Source organism: Magnolia sinica, chromosome 14, assembly GCF_029962835.1.
Source record: "Magnolia sinica isolate HGM2019 chromosome 14, MsV1, whole genome shotgun sequence".
Taxonomy (NCBI): Eukaryota; Viridiplantae; Streptophyta; class Magnoliopsida; order Magnoliales; family Magnoliaceae; genus Magnolia; species Magnolia sinica.
Genome location: NC_080586.1, coordinates 27,685,949 through 27,703,443, shown reverse-complemented (window position 1 = coordinate 27,703,443; position 17,495 = coordinate 27,685,949).

Genomic DNA, 17,495 nt, shown 5'->3' with positions numbered 1-17,495 from the left:
GGCTTGCAGTCTTCTATTGTGCAGTTATCGAGCCTGTCGATTCAACCCTCTCTTGTCGCAGGGGTGATCGAGGCTCAGCAGGCAGACGCGTCGTTACAGGATTACCGAGCAGAGGCAGCATCTGAGAGTCAAGCAGATTGGTAGATTGGTTCTGACGGTGGACTTCACTTCAAAGGCCGATTATGTGTCCCGGATATTCCTAAGTTACGTAGAGATCTTATGACCGAGGCACATCGATCGCGGTTTTCTATCCATCCTGGCTCGACTAAGATGTACCGCAATATGAGGCGACAATATTTATGGGTGGGGATAAAGCTCCAGATGGCCAGCTTTGTGGCCGAGTGTGACACGTGCCAGCGTGTCAAGGCCGATCATCAGAGACCTCTTGGTCTATTGCAGCCGTTGAGCGTCCAGATGTGGAAGTGGGAGCACATATCTACAGATTTCATTATGGGTTTGTCGAGGACTCAGCGCGGTCTTGATGCCATCTGAGTTGTTGTGGATCGTCTGACGAAGTCGGCACATTTTATTGCGATACGGGCGACTTGGCCTTGGGACCGGCTTGCGAGATTATTCATCGAGGATATTGTGAGACTGCATGGCATTCCAGTCTTGATCGTTTCTAACCGAGACCCGAGGTTCAGTCTCAATTTTGGGGGAGCTTCCAGAGAGCGATGGGGACTGATTTGCAGCTCAGCACCGCGTACCATCCGCAGACCGATGGTTAGACCGAGAGGGTCAACTAGATCCTTGAGGATATGCTTCGAGCCTGCGCGATTGATTTCGGGGGTAGTTGGGATGAGCATCTGCGATTGGCTGAGTTCGCATATAATAACAGCTATCAGGCGACCATCGGCATGCCTCCTTTTGAGGCACTATATGGCAGACCATGCAGATCACCGAGTTGTTGGACCGAGGTTGGAAGCGTCGTCTCCTAGGTCCCGAGCTTGTGCATGAGACGTCAGAGGCTATTGATATCATCAGGCAGAGGATGTGCACAGCTTAGAGCCGACAGAAGAGTTTTGCTGATCGTCGGCGTCGTCCCTTGGAGTTTGATGTAGGGGACCATGTGTATCTCAAGGCCTCGCCCATAAAGGGCGTAGTTCGATTTGGAGCGAAGGGCAAACTTGCCCCGAGATTCATAGGACCTTTTGAGATCACTCGATGCGTTGGCACCGTAGCCTATCGGCTTGCCTTGTCATCTCAGTTGTCTGGCGTCCACAATGTTTTTCATGTCTCCATGTTGAGGAAGTGTGGGTCAAACATCGTTCCTGTTATCGATTGGCAGCCGTTAGAGGTTCGTGAGGACGCTTCTTACATCGAGCAGCCAGTCCGAATCCTTGATCGGAAGGAGCAGGTCCTCCGGACCAAGGTCATTCCATTGGTGAAGGTTCAGTGGGGTCACCATTCTGTTGAGGAGGCTTCTTGGGAGCGCGAGGCCGAGATTCGAGAGCGTTATCCCCATCTTTTTTATGATTGATCATGTATTGTATTTTGTATGTTATCTCTGATTTTATATAGTGATGTTATGTTTCTTCTCCTTCTTGAGTTCGGCTTAGTTGCGATAATTATGTAAATTTCGAGGATGAAATTTTTATTAGGAGGGGAGAGCTGTAAGCCCCATATCCTAGACTGTATTGTTTCGTAGACTTCCGCAGTCTTCCTGGTCGAATTTTGACAACCTTCGACCCTTAACCGGTATTTGCGAGCGACCTTGATTCTCATGCCGTCAATCCGAATCAACTCAACCGAAGACCTTTACCATAGCGACCGCGCCGTCGCCGCGACTCGCGCACTGATGCGATACCCTGATCGGGAGATGTGGGCCAGCGTTCAATGCGAGGAAAATGCCGCGCGTTGCAAAACCTGAGAGAATCTCTATGAGATGTCACCTCAATCAATCAATCAATCCATCCCATCATGTCAAGTACACATCACCTTTCACCCATTCCCAAGCAAGCCCCAAAAGTCAAAAAGATCTTACAAACCCATGCTTTTCTTACAACTTTTGCCACTAAAGTCAAAAGAAGCCTTACACACCCATCCCTCTCTCTCCCATTCATCACCCATCATCAACACATCACCCATCCCTCTCCCTTTTCAAGTCTCTCTCTCTCTCTCTCTCATTCATTTTCAAACTCATTCCCAAGCAACCCAAGAGCACCATCCGTCCAAGCTCTTCCTCTCCAAGAGAGCTTCAAGTGTGGCCCATTTCCATCCCTAGATCTCCCATCCTAGCCATCCATTTCTCATCTTCCTCCATCAAAGAGAAGCACAAGGAGCTAAGGAAGCCAAGGGAACAAGAAGATCAAGCGGTGGGTGCTTTGATAGGGTAGTTTTTAATGTTTTTAAGATGGGCCAAGTGAGGCCAACTGATCAATGGTTTGGATCTCACTTTGGACCCTAAGATGTGGCCGATGGCCCACTTGGATCATCATGATCATTCCATGATGGGGCCATTCTCCATGGACCCCATCATGATGTTTATTTTTCTTGCATACCTAGGGTCATCTAGACCGTCTATTTTAGTGGAGAAGGGATCTCCACCGTTGGATTTCGATTTCATGGGCCCACATGTAATGGCCCACTTGATTTATGTTGTAGATCATTGAAGGGAGGGCCCATAGTGCCGGGGTCCCTCCATCACGCGTGTCCCACTCTCTATCTCTCTCTCTCCCTCTCTTTTTCATTTCTTTTTTTTAAGATCTTGATATGATTGTGTGGCCCACTTGAATGGACCCCACCATGAAGTATGTATTTTGTCTAAGCCATCTATAAGTGGGACCCACTTCATGTGTGTAGTACCCACACCATCCATCATTGGTGGCCCACCTGAGCAGGACCACTTTGCATGGCCAGACCGTCCAGCGTCCCTGGACGCTGGACGTTTGTTGGAAAACACAAATATTAGCTTGGTCCAAGCCTTTGGGTGGCCCACGCATGTAGGCCCCACCTTGATGTATGTATTAAATCCACGCCGTCCATCCATTCCCAAGCTCGTTTTAGGCATTGAGCCGAAAGATGGGACCAATCAGACTTTCAAGCGGGCCATGGCATGGCAAACAACAGGTTTACCATTGAATTATCCCTTGTTGTTTCTATACACCGAAACAGGCCCAATGTTGGGCTTGTTTTGCTTATCTTGAGCCATGAAGGGCCATTGGACGGAGAGGATTCTCAGACGTGGGCCCCACCTGCGAAAAACCACAAGAAAACGTATTTTAAAAAAAAATAAGAAGCAGCAGCTGCTACTGCCGCCTTCTGACAGCAGGCGCTGCCTGCGCACGTACGCTGGGTGGACGGGCTGGCGGTCAGCAACCCACGGCTCTAGCCGTGGGCCTCACCTTGATGTTATTTGTCATCCAACCCGTTCATGAGGTGGGCCATTCCCAGCAGTGGGCCCCCTCCAAATTCCAACGCCATCCACAGATCAAGTGGCCCACACTGCAGGAAACAGTGGGACTGAACCTCTGCCATTGAAACCCCTGTTTGGGTCCACAGAAGTTTTGGATCAAGGTGAAATTTGTTTTTACCCTTCATCTAGGTCTACGTGACCTTATCAACGGGTTGGATGGCATATCAAACATTATGGTGGGCCCCACATGGAGCCCACAGTGATTTATGTGTTTTATTGCCACCGTCCGGGCGGACGGTGGACTGCAGTGAAGCCCACTGTGAATATGTGTTGTATCCCCACCATCCAGGGCCCACTCTTAGTGATCAAGACCAGTAGACTGGATGGACCGTAACATGTGTGTATATATATATATATATATATATATATATATATATATATATATATATATATATATATATATATTTATATATATATATATATATATATATATATAATATTGTATGTATTATATATATAAATTATATATTATATTATATATAATATATTGGTGGTAGGAGGCCATCTCAGTTTACTTGTGGCCCATGGTTGAGGCCCACTTTGATATGTATGTAAGGCCCATGGGTCGAGGCCCATTTGATGTGTTAGGGGCCCATGGGTTAAGGCCCATTAAGATGTATTGGGGCCTATGGGTTGAGGCCCATTTGATGTACATATGGGGCCCAATTGGTGTGGCCCATTTGATGTACATAAGACCCATGAGATTAGGCCCATTTGATACATTCTAAGGCCCATGGGCTATGGCCCATTGCAATGTACATAAGGCCCGTTGGTGAGGCCCATTAATGCGGCACATTTGATGAATGTAAGGCCCATGTGATACGGCCCATTTGATATATTGAATGCCCAATGGGATGTGCCTAAGGTCCATTACAATGTGTGATCTCATCATGGTTTATGCAATAATGTTTACGACGGGCTATGCTTTGGGAGTAATGTTGGTTTGACGTCCATATTGCAACTGAGTGTTGGTTAAATGTCCACATTATGACTCACCCTATGGCTCGTTATAGGCCCGTACATGTAATGTGTAGGCTGTCTAAGCCCATCTTCGTTATAAACTGCATCCATTACCATATGACCTGCTTAGTATAGTTCCATGATTCATGATCATACGCATCATATGTATGCTTGATATGAGGAGTGACTGATCATAGCATATGCCCTCGGGCAGATTGTCTATGGGCTCCCGGATAGGCGATGTTGCCCTACATGAGCGCATGATACGCGCAGGATTGTTGTATGACTGGATAGTATGATTCATGCATTCCCATCATGTGATATGGTTACTGTATGCCCTAGCGACATCAGGGCCGTAGCCTCCACTGACGTGTCGTGGCTGGCAGAATTGGATACCGAAAATATTGTTCCACATGGGGTGCTATAGATATCCCTGGGTGAAAGTCCCAAAACCCTTATGGTACCAAGAGATTGCTCCAACGTCTAGACCGAGTGGGTGCATGAGCGCCGAGTGCCAATTACCAGACGGTTGCGCTTTCCACTGTGTCGTGGTCGGTTGGAAGGGGGTGCGGCCTTACCCGCTCGAGAGTAGGGGACAATGTTAGGCTAAGTCTGACCAGCTCGAGGAATGGGTCCGCTATTGACGAACCGAGCCCGATATTGGTAGGTGGATAGTGAGGTCTTTTTCACTCACCTTATTGCACGCGATAGGGCAGCAATCTGGCTTGGAGTGTACTAGACCCCGATGATATTCCAGATTTTGAGCTGTATCGATATGTGGACTTAGATGAGGATTTGTATGCTTGAGTTGCATTTCGCATTGCATGGCCTTGGTATGGCCGACATCATTCTTTGCACCACATGGCCTTGGTATGACTAATGGTATTCTTGGCATTCATCGGCATGTTCCGCATTACTCTGATACCGCATAACTACATTACCACCTTGAGCATATACTTTCACCACCCTCTAAGCTTTCTATAAGCTTATGCACGACCGTTGCGTGCGGGTGATGTTGGATCGCAGCAGCGCTGAGGCTTGAGCCGTAGAAGATCATTTTGAAGCTTTTGGTCTATCATCATTGTATTTTCCTTTATGCTCATTGTACTTGTAAAGTTTTTTATCATAGTGGAAATGTGATGGACTTTTTGGTTGTTGTTGTGAGTTATGCCTTTGGTTATGCTTATTACGAATTAAACAGATGTTAAAAAAATCCTCCTCGTAGCATCCCAGGATCGGAACCTGGCGAATGGGCGGTGGGAGCCGAGAATGGGGTTCTACGGAGGCTGTCGGCGCCGGATTCGGCGATCAGAAATTTTGTGAGCCCGGTTTCCGAGTTTGGGGCGTGACATGCCTTGTATTCTACCTTTAGGCCACAGGTGCAGTTCGATCGACTGAAAAATTTGGGAGTCGACCAAACCTTACCGCGATGTTCCCGATCGATCGAGGACTATTTCGGTTGACCGTGAGTCTCTATAGAAAGCTTGGTCAACTAAAGTTGTAATCGTCGATTTGCACATTTTTACGTAAGTAAAGGGTATTTAAGCCTAATTCTAAATCAAGGCTTGTGCTAAACGAACATTTTCTCTTTAAAGGTAAGGGTTTGCAAGGTGAGAGGGTTTCAAATGTTTGTAAGGGCTTGCCAAGGGTTGTGCATCACAAGGGGAGATTGAACGATCTTGTAATCAAAGAAGGTTAGTGGTGTACTCTTAAGGTTTTGATTATAGTGGAGATTTGTATCACTTTATACCATGGTTTTTTTTCCCTCAAGTGTTTTCCATGTAAAATATCACGTGTTCTATATTTGATTGCTTTTGGTTTAGTTATCTGATTTATTGTAATTTTTCATCTTCATTTATCGTACTTTTGCAAAGTGCACGAATTAACATTGATGTTAGATCGGCATTTCTAATATCTAGGGTTTGATCTGGGTTTGTTGTGGCTTGGGTTTACATCATTGTAGTGTGATGTAAAGCTAGTTTACTCAAAGAAAGTGGTGTCAGAGCATCGGGTTGGACATTTGGGATTTAGAGCAGACATCAAGATCAAAATTTGACATACATAAATTTGATGTGAAGAATAATTTTAATTTATGGTAACATAAGGTTAGGGAAATTTTAGTTTCACAATAGTTAAATAAGGCGTTGTTGCAAACAAAACCTGAGAAGATGTTAAATGATGACTAGAGCGATCTGGGGAGAAAGTTATAAGCACCATCCATTTATGTTTGTCGAATGAGTTATATATAATGTCCTAATGTTGAGGGTTAAATATTGCATATATATTATCCCCCATTTATTACTTGGTTTTATGATATGATAATGCTTAATGTTCTATTTTAATCATGTTTGTGTTGCAAGGTGAATTTAAGAGCTTAGATTGAAAAGGATGTTAAAAGCATGTATTTAACGCTCAAGAATCACCAAAGCCAAGGATGGATCTTATGAGATCAAGAATGAAGAATTTACATGCCAAAGATCCAAGAAAACGAAGTGAGGAATGAAGAGCATTAAAAACTTAAAGTGAAGAAAAAGAACCCTAAAAATCTGCCTCCTCCTACTCGTCACTCGACTATTCGAAGACTCCTCGACTTGAAATCCAGCGACAAAATCCTCTAAATTCCCGTCATCCTTGACCAGTCGAAGGTTGTCCTCGACCAGTCTAAGGTTACGCAGGTTCTGTACGGACTACGTAAATTTGAGGCGATTTTCGAATTTTTCCATGTTAGTGCGAAAGGAGGTGATGCACAACTTTAAATAGAGTGCCCAGGACATCCCTAGGCATCTTCTAGGGTTTAAGGAGTGAAGCAAAAGGGTGGAGTCGCCATCCGAAAGTTTTTTTTTCTTCTTCCTTAGTTGATCTTTTTATTTTGTTAAGAGTTCTTAGTTCAATCATGTCTATGGTTGGCTAAACCTCTTAGCCAGGGTTAAGAGGTGAAGCTTACAGCATGATTGGGATATTTTCTTTGTTTTGATTCATGTTTTTATGGAACCTTATGGATTCTAGTTCTTTATTAAGGAATATTTTTAGTTTTTAATAGTTTGTTGTGACAAATTACAATAGATCTACGATAGCTTGAAATATCTTTTTTTCTTGAATCGAGATTGTGAAATTAGGAAATCCCGTTCTTCACTATCATCCCTTGGGCATGGTAAGATAATGGAATCCTTCGTAAACTTCACAATTCTCTTATAATTGGTTGTGGGATTAGTAAATCTTATCGTTTGCCTTGTCTCCTAGGCATGGTTAGGTGATGGAATCACTTCCAAATCCTCACAACTGTCATCCATTGATGATTAGATCCATGAGAAGTTCAAAGATCTAACAAATCTCTTCTTACCAATTATTGGATAGGATAAGACTCTGATTCCAGTTGTGTCCTTGAATCATACAAAGTAGCTTCCCAATTAGTATAAGTGGATCCTTGGCACCCTAGTTCTCACCTTTAAATTCACTAGTTTTAATTACTTTAATCACGATTACTCTCTCAAATATTCTAAATTTAAGTTTACATCTTCTTCTAGTTTTACTTCTAGTTGCTTTCAGAAACGTACGAGATTAGTCCCTGTGGATTTGAATTCGGTCTTACCGAGATTATTACTACATCGTGACCCTACACTTGGGGTTGTGAACAAGTTTTTGGTGACGTTGCCAGGGACTAACAGTTGCATTTTTCTGAGATTAGCTAGTTTTGGAATTAGTTTCAGATTATATTTTTTTTCATTTTCTATTTTTAGGATTAGGTTTTTCTGAATTATTTTAGAATCTTACTTTCTAATTCTAGGTTTAGAAACTTTCCTTTTCTGTTTTTAGAAACTAACTTTTCTCTTTTTAGAAACTTTCTATTTTCTGTTTTTAGGAACTTTCCTTTTTATTTTTATAAACTAGGTTGCTTTAAAAAAAAAAAACTAATTTACTTTCCTTTTTCTTTTACAAGATCCTAACATATATCTCCTCCAATCTGGTAACTTCCTTCTAACTTCTCCTCTACTTACTTTCTATATTGTTGTAAGATTTTTCTTTTATTCTTTTTTAGGATTAGATTCAGAGTTAGGGTTTTACCATGTAAGAGTGGGAACGTCAGTATGCTGAGATAGCTAAGAGACATTGGGAAGGGATGTATGATGATTATGATAGGAAACAGCCTGTCTCAAGAAATTTTGAAATATATCATCGAGAACCAACCAAAATATGATGCTCCAATAGTTAAGAAGTCCTTACACGATCATATGCGAGAGAATATACTCCACAAATTAAGATAACGGTACGTGATTATTGGGATCATCGTGATTATTGGAGTGAGAATTATTATTACCCATCGGACGAGAAGAAAACAATGTGTGATTGTATTATGGGTGATAATGTGCCAACAACCATCAAACTCTCCCACATATGACCCGTTCGACTATGATCAATGGGAACATCAACATTGGAGAGATGAATCACCAATTAATTTTAATGACTATTCCCTTGGATTCCCTACTTATGAGATTGAACTAAAAACAATCCCAGAGAAATCAATTCAAAAATACATAAATGCTCAAGAATAGTTCAACCAATATGTCACACAATCATGTGAATTGCTCAAATCCTCAATTCAAAGAATTCAGTCATAGCTTATGGAGGAGGAAGAGGCTAGGTTATCCCAGCCTCAACCCAATCAAGAAACACAATGCAAAGAAAGTGATCCAAACTCGTTTATGGAAAGTGCTGAAGTTGAGAATAAAGAGCTGAATTCTGTTAATGAGCGTACGGTTCAATTTCCCAAAAAGTCGATCTCAATAACTGTCCAAAGAAGTGATCAAGAGACACTGTTAGTTTTCAAATATAATGATATTAACACACTTCACTCATATGACACACTTGGCTTCAATGAAGAGGAAGAGGCTAGTTTATTCGAGCCTCAACCCAACGTAGAAACAGTGTGAGGAATGTGATCTCAACCCACTAGTAAACTGCATGAGCGCATGAGGGCCGTATACCGGTAGGCCGCGTCTCCCACTGTGTCGTGGTCAGTTGGAAGGGGGTACGGCCTTACCTGCCCGAGAGGAAGGGGCAATGCTAGGCTGAGTCTGACCAGCTCGACGAATGAGTCCGCTATCGACGAGCTGGGCCCGATATTGGCAGACGGATAGTGAGGTCTCTTCCACTCGCCTTGCTGTGCGCGATGAGGCGACAATCTGGTTTGGAGTGTAATAGACCCCGGTGATTTCTCAAAGAGTAACCGTACTAATATGTGGACTTATTAAGCAGAAATTACATATTCATTCATTCATTCCTTCACTATCCACTCGGGCTGGTGGTGTGTAACCATTTGTTACATGTACCTTCACATAGCCAGGATTTCGGTTGGGCGCGCGACTAACCTAAGATTAGGAGTTTACCACATTGAGTCTGACTATCCAAATTTAGGTATGGGACTGGTTTGGATAGAAGTCCCTTATGATGGACCCCGTAGTCTGACTATCCAAATTTTGAGTTACTATGTTTCTGTACTTATATGGCCTAAACGGACTTAACAAGATTTACATATTGCATTATACCCTCGGTATCTGATATTTGGCTCTCTTTAACTCCTCATTTATATGGCTTATCTGAATTGCGTACTCTGATATTGTATGACTCTTGGACTTACCAGTATAATTCCGCTTACTCTGATATCGTATCTTGTCAGTATTTCTATTTATTCCATTGTCTGATTTATGGCATTGTATTGCATACTTGGCATTTACCTTGTGCACACACTTTCACCACCCTCTAAGCTTTCTATAACCTTATGCACGATAGATGCGTGCAGGTGGCATTAGGTTACAGCAGTGTTGAGCTTGGAGCGTGCAGCTGTCTTTTGGAGCTTTGATTTTGATATATGTATTTCCCTTCCAGCATTGTATTCAAATGATTATATTAGTGGATATGTGGTGATGATGTTGCCTCTATGATTTGGGTATACTTGTGGTTATGCTTCTTATAAGACAAATGGACGTTGGAAAATCCTCCTTGTAGAATCTCAGGATCGGAACCTGGCGTACGAACGTTGGGAGACGAGAATGGGGTACTATCGAGGCTGTCAGCACCAGGTTCTGCAATCGTGATTCATGTGAATCCGATTTTCGAGTTGGGGGTGTGACAAAAGTTGGTATTAGAGCATAACGTGGGAATACCTGAAGATAAAATCACATATCTACTAATCGCTACCCTTCACTCTATGATTGCTGAGAACTTAGAATGATTAGGTCCCCTAGTTCAGATAACTTAGAGATTTTCTGATATAGCTCCCTACCTTTGAGATTTTGAGGTTGCATAATATTTTCGTTTTAATCGTTTCTAATCCGGGACCTGAGGTTCAGTGAAGGTCACCATTTTATTGAGGAGATGTCTTGGGAGCGCAAGGCTGAGATTAGAGAACGTTATCTCCATTTGTTCATAGATTGATTATGCCTTGTATATGTTTATATCGATGCTTCATCTTCCCTTGCCTTGTCCTGTATGATAGTAAATTTCGAGGACGAAATTTTTATTAGGTGGAGAGAGCTGTAAGACCCCTGTCTTAACTCGTACCATTCCATAGGCTTCCGCGGGCCTTTCAGTCGAATTCTGGCGACCCGCGATCTTTTATCGGCAGTTGTACACGACCCTGAGTCGTATCTCGTATTCCAGAGTCGGCTCGACCCGAGACTTGTACCAGTGCGACCGCACCATCACTGCGGTTCCGACATCGCGTCTCGTGCGCCAAGGCGACACCCTGGCCATGAGATGTGAGCCCGCGTTTGGTTTGAGAAAACACAGCACGTTGCAATTTAGAGAGAATCTTTACGAAATGTCACATCAATCCATCAATCAATCAAAGTACTCCCATCACCTCACACCTCATCCCTAAGTACAACCACCCCTCCTCCAAAGTCAACACTCTCTTACAACTAAGTACACCTACCCATCACTCACCATCCCTCTCTCCCATCACTCTTCTCCCATCATCTCACTCTCTCTCTCATTCTCCCAAGCAACCCTAAGAGAAGAATAGTCCATGGCTTCCATGGAGAAGCCATGTGTGGCCCACCTTCCTATCACCCAATCCCAACCTCTAAAATCGATCTCAACCATTGAATCTTATTCCCTTGAAGCCCTACAATGCATTGGTAGAAGAATGAAAAAGAAGATCCTAAGGTGGGTGATTTTATAATTTTCTACCATTGATTTTGTGATTTGAGGGCCCACATGTGGTGGGATCCTTCTTGATGTACGATTTATATCAAAGAGGGACCCATAGTGGCGGGGTCCCTCCGCTACACTGTTCTCTCTCTCTCTTGATGTGGGCCCCACCTGCTGTATGCGTTCCTTTCACCGTCCAAACAGAGGGGACGCTGCTGGACCATCTATCCAGCAACAGCAAGAACACCACGGTGATGTAGTGTTTTATCCATGCTGGCGTGAACCCCACTAGGATGTATGTTCCATCTAACCGTCCATCACCTGGACAGAGGAAAACACAAGTGTTAGCATGATTGGATGGTGGGTCACGCACGTGTGGACCCACCTGAAGGATGCACCTCATCCACCGTCCATTGTTTGGGACGGTGGGACCCACCGTATATGTGTTATGTGCACGGCGTCCTTGATTTGATTGGCTAGTGTACCTCACGCAGTTGGTAGCTACTGTTTACGTCAGCAAGCTACGTGAGACCACCATGATTTATGTAATTTGATCCACACCATCCAATGCTTTGGACGATGCTGGACACCATGAGAAGGTGCAGGGGTACCCCACCGTGATGTATTATTTTCATCCACACCGTCCAGATCATCTAGACGGTGCTGGACCCGTTGGATGGTGCAGGTGTATTCCATCACGATGTACATGTTATATCGAGACCGTCCATCTTGATGGACGTCAGCTGATTAATTGGGGGACCTGAGGTATGTATTTTAACCTCACCTCCCACGTATGTGGGACCCACACGCATGTGGCAACCATCGTGATGTATCTGTATTTCGCGCTGCCCATCTGCAGGTCCCACCCTACACGTGTGAAAATCCCACACCGTCCATCGGTAGGACGTCAGCAAGATCCGTGGGTCCCACACGTGATGCTTATATATCCACAGCAGTCCGTCCATCTAGACAAAACCGTGGGCCCTGATGTGTGTTTCCCATCAACGCCGTCCATCAGGTGGGACATGCGGACCCCACCTTGATGTGTGTCTCGTGTCCAGGCCGTCAAGGGCCTAGACTATGTATATGTATTCTATATTATATAATATATCATATGTAATGTATGGTAAGATATATTATATATTATATATATTATATATATAATACAATATAATATATATATTATATATTATATCCGGTGGGCCCCACGTGGGACCCACCTTTAATACATGTATTTTACATAAGCACCGTCCATCTGGACAGTGCCATGTAGGCACGCTGTTGCGTGTGTGGGCCACATGTGTGGGACCCACATGAGGTATATGTTATATCCCTACCGTCCATCCATTAGACGTGGACCCCACCATGGCAGCGTGTGGGGCCCACCTTGTAATGATGCATTCCATCCGCACCGTCCAATCCATGAGACGGTGGGATGTGGGTTGGCTGGGTACCGTACACCTGGCTACTCAGCAAGTTGTGGGGCCTGCCTTGATGGCACATGTGGGTCCCACTATGATGTTTGTGTTGTATCTCCATGGTGGACACCACCATGATGCATTTCATCCACACCGTCCAGATTGTGCTGGACGATGTTTGGGCAGTGTTGATTTACATGGGCGATGTTTGGATGGTGATGTGGGCTCCACCGTGATGTATGTTGTATATGTTGTACCCACGCTACCCACCTGGTGAGGCCCACCTGCTGTGTAAGCGCATGGCCCACCTGCCTTGTATTTAAGGCCCATATGATGGAGCCCACCTGCTTGAATCTGTGGCCTATGTGCAAGGCCCAATTTGATGAACTCGGGGCCCATGTATGGTGGCCCATTTTATGTATTTGAGGCCCATGTGCAGGGCCCACCTGTGATGTATATTAGGCCCATGTGTAGGGCCCACCTATTGTGTATTTGAAGCCCATGGGTTGAGGCCCATTATGATGTATTCAAACCCCATGGGCAAGGCCTGATGTAATGTGATTATGGCACATATAATAAGGCCCATTGAGATGTATTTCCGACCCATGTAATGCGGCCCACTTGATGTATGAGACCCTTGTGTGAGGCCATGGGCTCATTATACGTTTGGCTCTATGAGGGCTACTGCTTGTGAGGAATGTTGGTTAAATGGCCACATTGATGGACAATGATGGTTTAACATCCACATTGTGACCTTCCCTTAGGCCTTGTTAGGCCCATTCTCGTCATCCTCTAGTGGGTTAATCCAAATGATTGAGCCCCATTGATATTACTTGATTCATCGGTCGTTCATCCAGGGACCTTACCTTGCATGGGGACCGATTCCGATTATCGAGGCGATTATCGATCGAGGCCAATTATCATGGCCGATTGTCAATTCTGATTGTCGTGGTCAATTGACTGATTAGCAATCGAGGCCAATTTGACGATTCTGATTATCGATCGATTCTGATTGCTTGACTGATTGCCGATTCCTATTGACGCGACCGATTTGTCAATTCGGATCATCGATCGATTTTGATTGTCATGACCGATTGCTGATTTTGATTGATGTGACCGATTTTCCAATTTTGATTATCGATCGATTGCGATTGTCGTGACCGATTGCTGATTCCGATTGACGTGACCGATTTTTCGATTCTAATTATCGATCGATCCTGATTGTCATGGCCGTTTGTAAAGGCCGATTCTGATTTGTCGAGGCCTATTGTATAGGGCGATTCTGATTGTCGAGGCCAAGTATTGAGGCCGATTCCGATTTGTTGATTTCCAATTGACGTGACCGATTTGCCGATTCTGATTATCGATCGATTTCGATTGTCGTGACTGATTGTCGATTAACGTGACCGATTTGCTGATTCTGACTATTGATCGATTCTGATTGTCGTGACCGATTGCCGACTCTGATTGACATGACTGATTTGTCGATTCTAATGATCGATCAATTTCAATTGTCATGACCGATTGTCGACTCTGATTGACATGACCGATTTGCCGATTCTAATTATCGATCAATTTTGATTGTCGTGACTGATTGCCGATTGACGTGGCCGATTTGCCAATTCTAACTATCGATCGATCCAGATTGTCATGACCGATTGCTGACTCTTATTGACATGACCGATTTATCAATTCTGATTATCGATCGATTACGATTGTCATGACCGATTACCGATTGATGTGACCGATTTGCCAATTTCGATTATCGATTGATTCTGATTGTCGAGGCCAAGTATTGAGGCCGATTCCGATTTGTCGAGGCTGATTGTATAGGCCGATTCTGATTGTCGAGGCCGAGTATCGATTCCGATTATTGAGGCCGATTTCGATGGCCGAGGCCAATTGTCGAGACCTATATGAGGCCCATCATGATGTGTATTAGGCCCTTGTGTGAGGCCATGGGTCCACTATATGTTAGGCTCTATGTGGGTCATTCCTTGGGGGCCATGTTAGTTAAATGCCCACATTGTAGAGGTCGATTGTCGATGCCGGTTATTGATACCAATTATGAGTATTTGACAGCATAGCATCATGATACATGCCCATACGCATCATCTGCATGTTTGTTATGAGATAAGGTTGACCATTGCATATGTCATTGGGCAGGTTGTTATAAGACTCCCTGATAGGCAGAGATTGTCTTACCTGAGTGCATGGTATGCGCAGAATTGATGCATGATTGGACTGTGTGACTCATGCATTTCGCATTTATGTGACATAACCACCGTACGCCCTAGCGACATCAGGGCTGTAGTCTCCACAGGTATTTCGTCGATGGCCAGAGGGGACACTAAAAATATGTTCTACATGGGGTGTTATAGATATCCCTGGGTGAAAGTCCCTGAACCCTCTTGGTTCCAGAGGTTGCTCCAACGTCTAGACCAACTGGATGCATGATCGTATGAGGGCCTTATACCGTTAGGCCGTGTCTCCCACTGTGTCGTAGTCGGTTGGAAGGGGGTACAGCCTTACCTGCCCAAAAGGAGGGGGCAATGTTAGGCTGAGTCTGACCAGCTCGAGGAATGGGTCCGCTATCGACGAGCTGGGCCCGATATTGGCAAGCGGATAGTGAGGTCTCTTCCACTCGCCTTATTACGCGCGATGGGGCGGCAATCTGGTTTGGAGTGTAATAGACCCCGGTAATTTCTCAGAGAGTAACCGTACTGATATGTGGACTTATTGAGCAAAAATTGCATATTCATTCATTCATTCCTTCACTATTCACTCGGGCTGGTGGTGCGTAACTATTTGTTACGTATACCTTCGCATGGTCAGGATTTCAGATGGGCGCACGACTAACCTAAGATTAGGAGTTTACCACATTGAGTTTGACTATCCAAATTTAGGTATGGGACTGGTTTAGATAGAAGTCCCTTGTGGTGGACCCCGTAGTCAATGATACTACGTACAATCATCCCGACTTCACACTCCAGCATGGTTATTACATTCGCATTATATATTACATTGCATCCGCAGTACTTAGTATTTTGGGTTACTATGTTTCTGTACTTATATGGCCTAGACGGACTCAGTAGGATTTACATATTGCATTGTACCCTCGGTATCTGATATTTGGCTCTCTTTGACTCCTCATTTATATGGCTGATCTGAATTACATACTCTGATATTATATGACTCATGGACTTACCAGTATAATTTCGCTTACTCTGATATCGTATCTTGTCAGTATTTCTATTTATTCCATTGTCTGATTTATGGCATTGTATTGCATACTTGGCATTTACCTTGTGCATACACTTTCACCACCCTCTAAGCTTTCTATAAGCTTATGCACGATAAATGCGTGCAAGTGGCATTAGGTTGCAGCAGCGTTGAGCTTGGAGCATGCAGCTGTCTTCTAGAGCTTTGATTTTGATATATGTATTTTCCTTCTAGCATTGTATTCAATTGATTATATTAGTGCAAATGATTATATTAGTGGATATGTGATGATGATGTTGCCTCTATGATTTGGGTATACTTGTGGTTATGCTTCTTTTAAGACAAATGTACGTTGAAAAATCCTCCTTGTAGAATCCCAGGATCGGAACCTGGCGTACAGACGCTAGGAACCGAGAATGGGGTACTATAGAGGCTGTCAGCACCAGGTTCGGCGATCGTGATTCATGTGAATCTGATTTCTGAGTTTGGGGTGTGACATCATTGAGCATGTTTCCCTTCTTATACCTTCTACTATTCTTCTGTGCACCATTGTTACACACTTTCACCACCCTCTAAGCTTCTATAAGCTTATTCATGATTGATGCATGCAGGAGATCCTAAGCAGGCGTTGTAGCAGTAGAGCTTGGAGTAGAGTTGAGCTTGAGGACCCCAGTGTTGCAACTTTTCTTTCCTTCTTCTATTATCTTATGTATGTCCTTTTGGACCTAATGAAAACTTGTAAAAGTTCAAATTCTTAGTGGATTTTGTAATGTGTGCCTTTGTTATTCTCAGATATACTTGTTGTGAACTTGGGTATGCTCGTATTGAAAATTGTTATACGATTATGAAAATCCTCCTTGTGGGATTCGAGGATCGGAACCTGCCTCAGGAGCTGAGAATAGAGTACTACAGAGGCTGTTACGGTCGTAACCGGCTATCGGGTTCCTTGTGAATCCGGTTACCGAGTCTGGGGCGTAACAGTGCCCCTCTTTGATGTATGCGTTCTTTACACCCCATCCTCCTGTTTTGAGTTGTGGGAACACCCCAAGCATGTGACACATGTGGAAGGTGGGACCCACCTTGATTTATGTATCTTATATCCACACCGTCCATCTGGACAGTGTGCTGAGTAGGGGCACATGATGCTTGTGTTTCACCCCTGCTGTGTGGCGCACACCGTAATGTACGGGTTTGATCCCCACCGTCTGTCTATATGTGCAGCCTATCGTGATGTATATATTATATATTCACGCTATCCATTTATTTTCTGTCATGCGGGATAGCCGTGATTATGGGTCATATCCGCACCGTCCGTAGGATGGGACCCATGT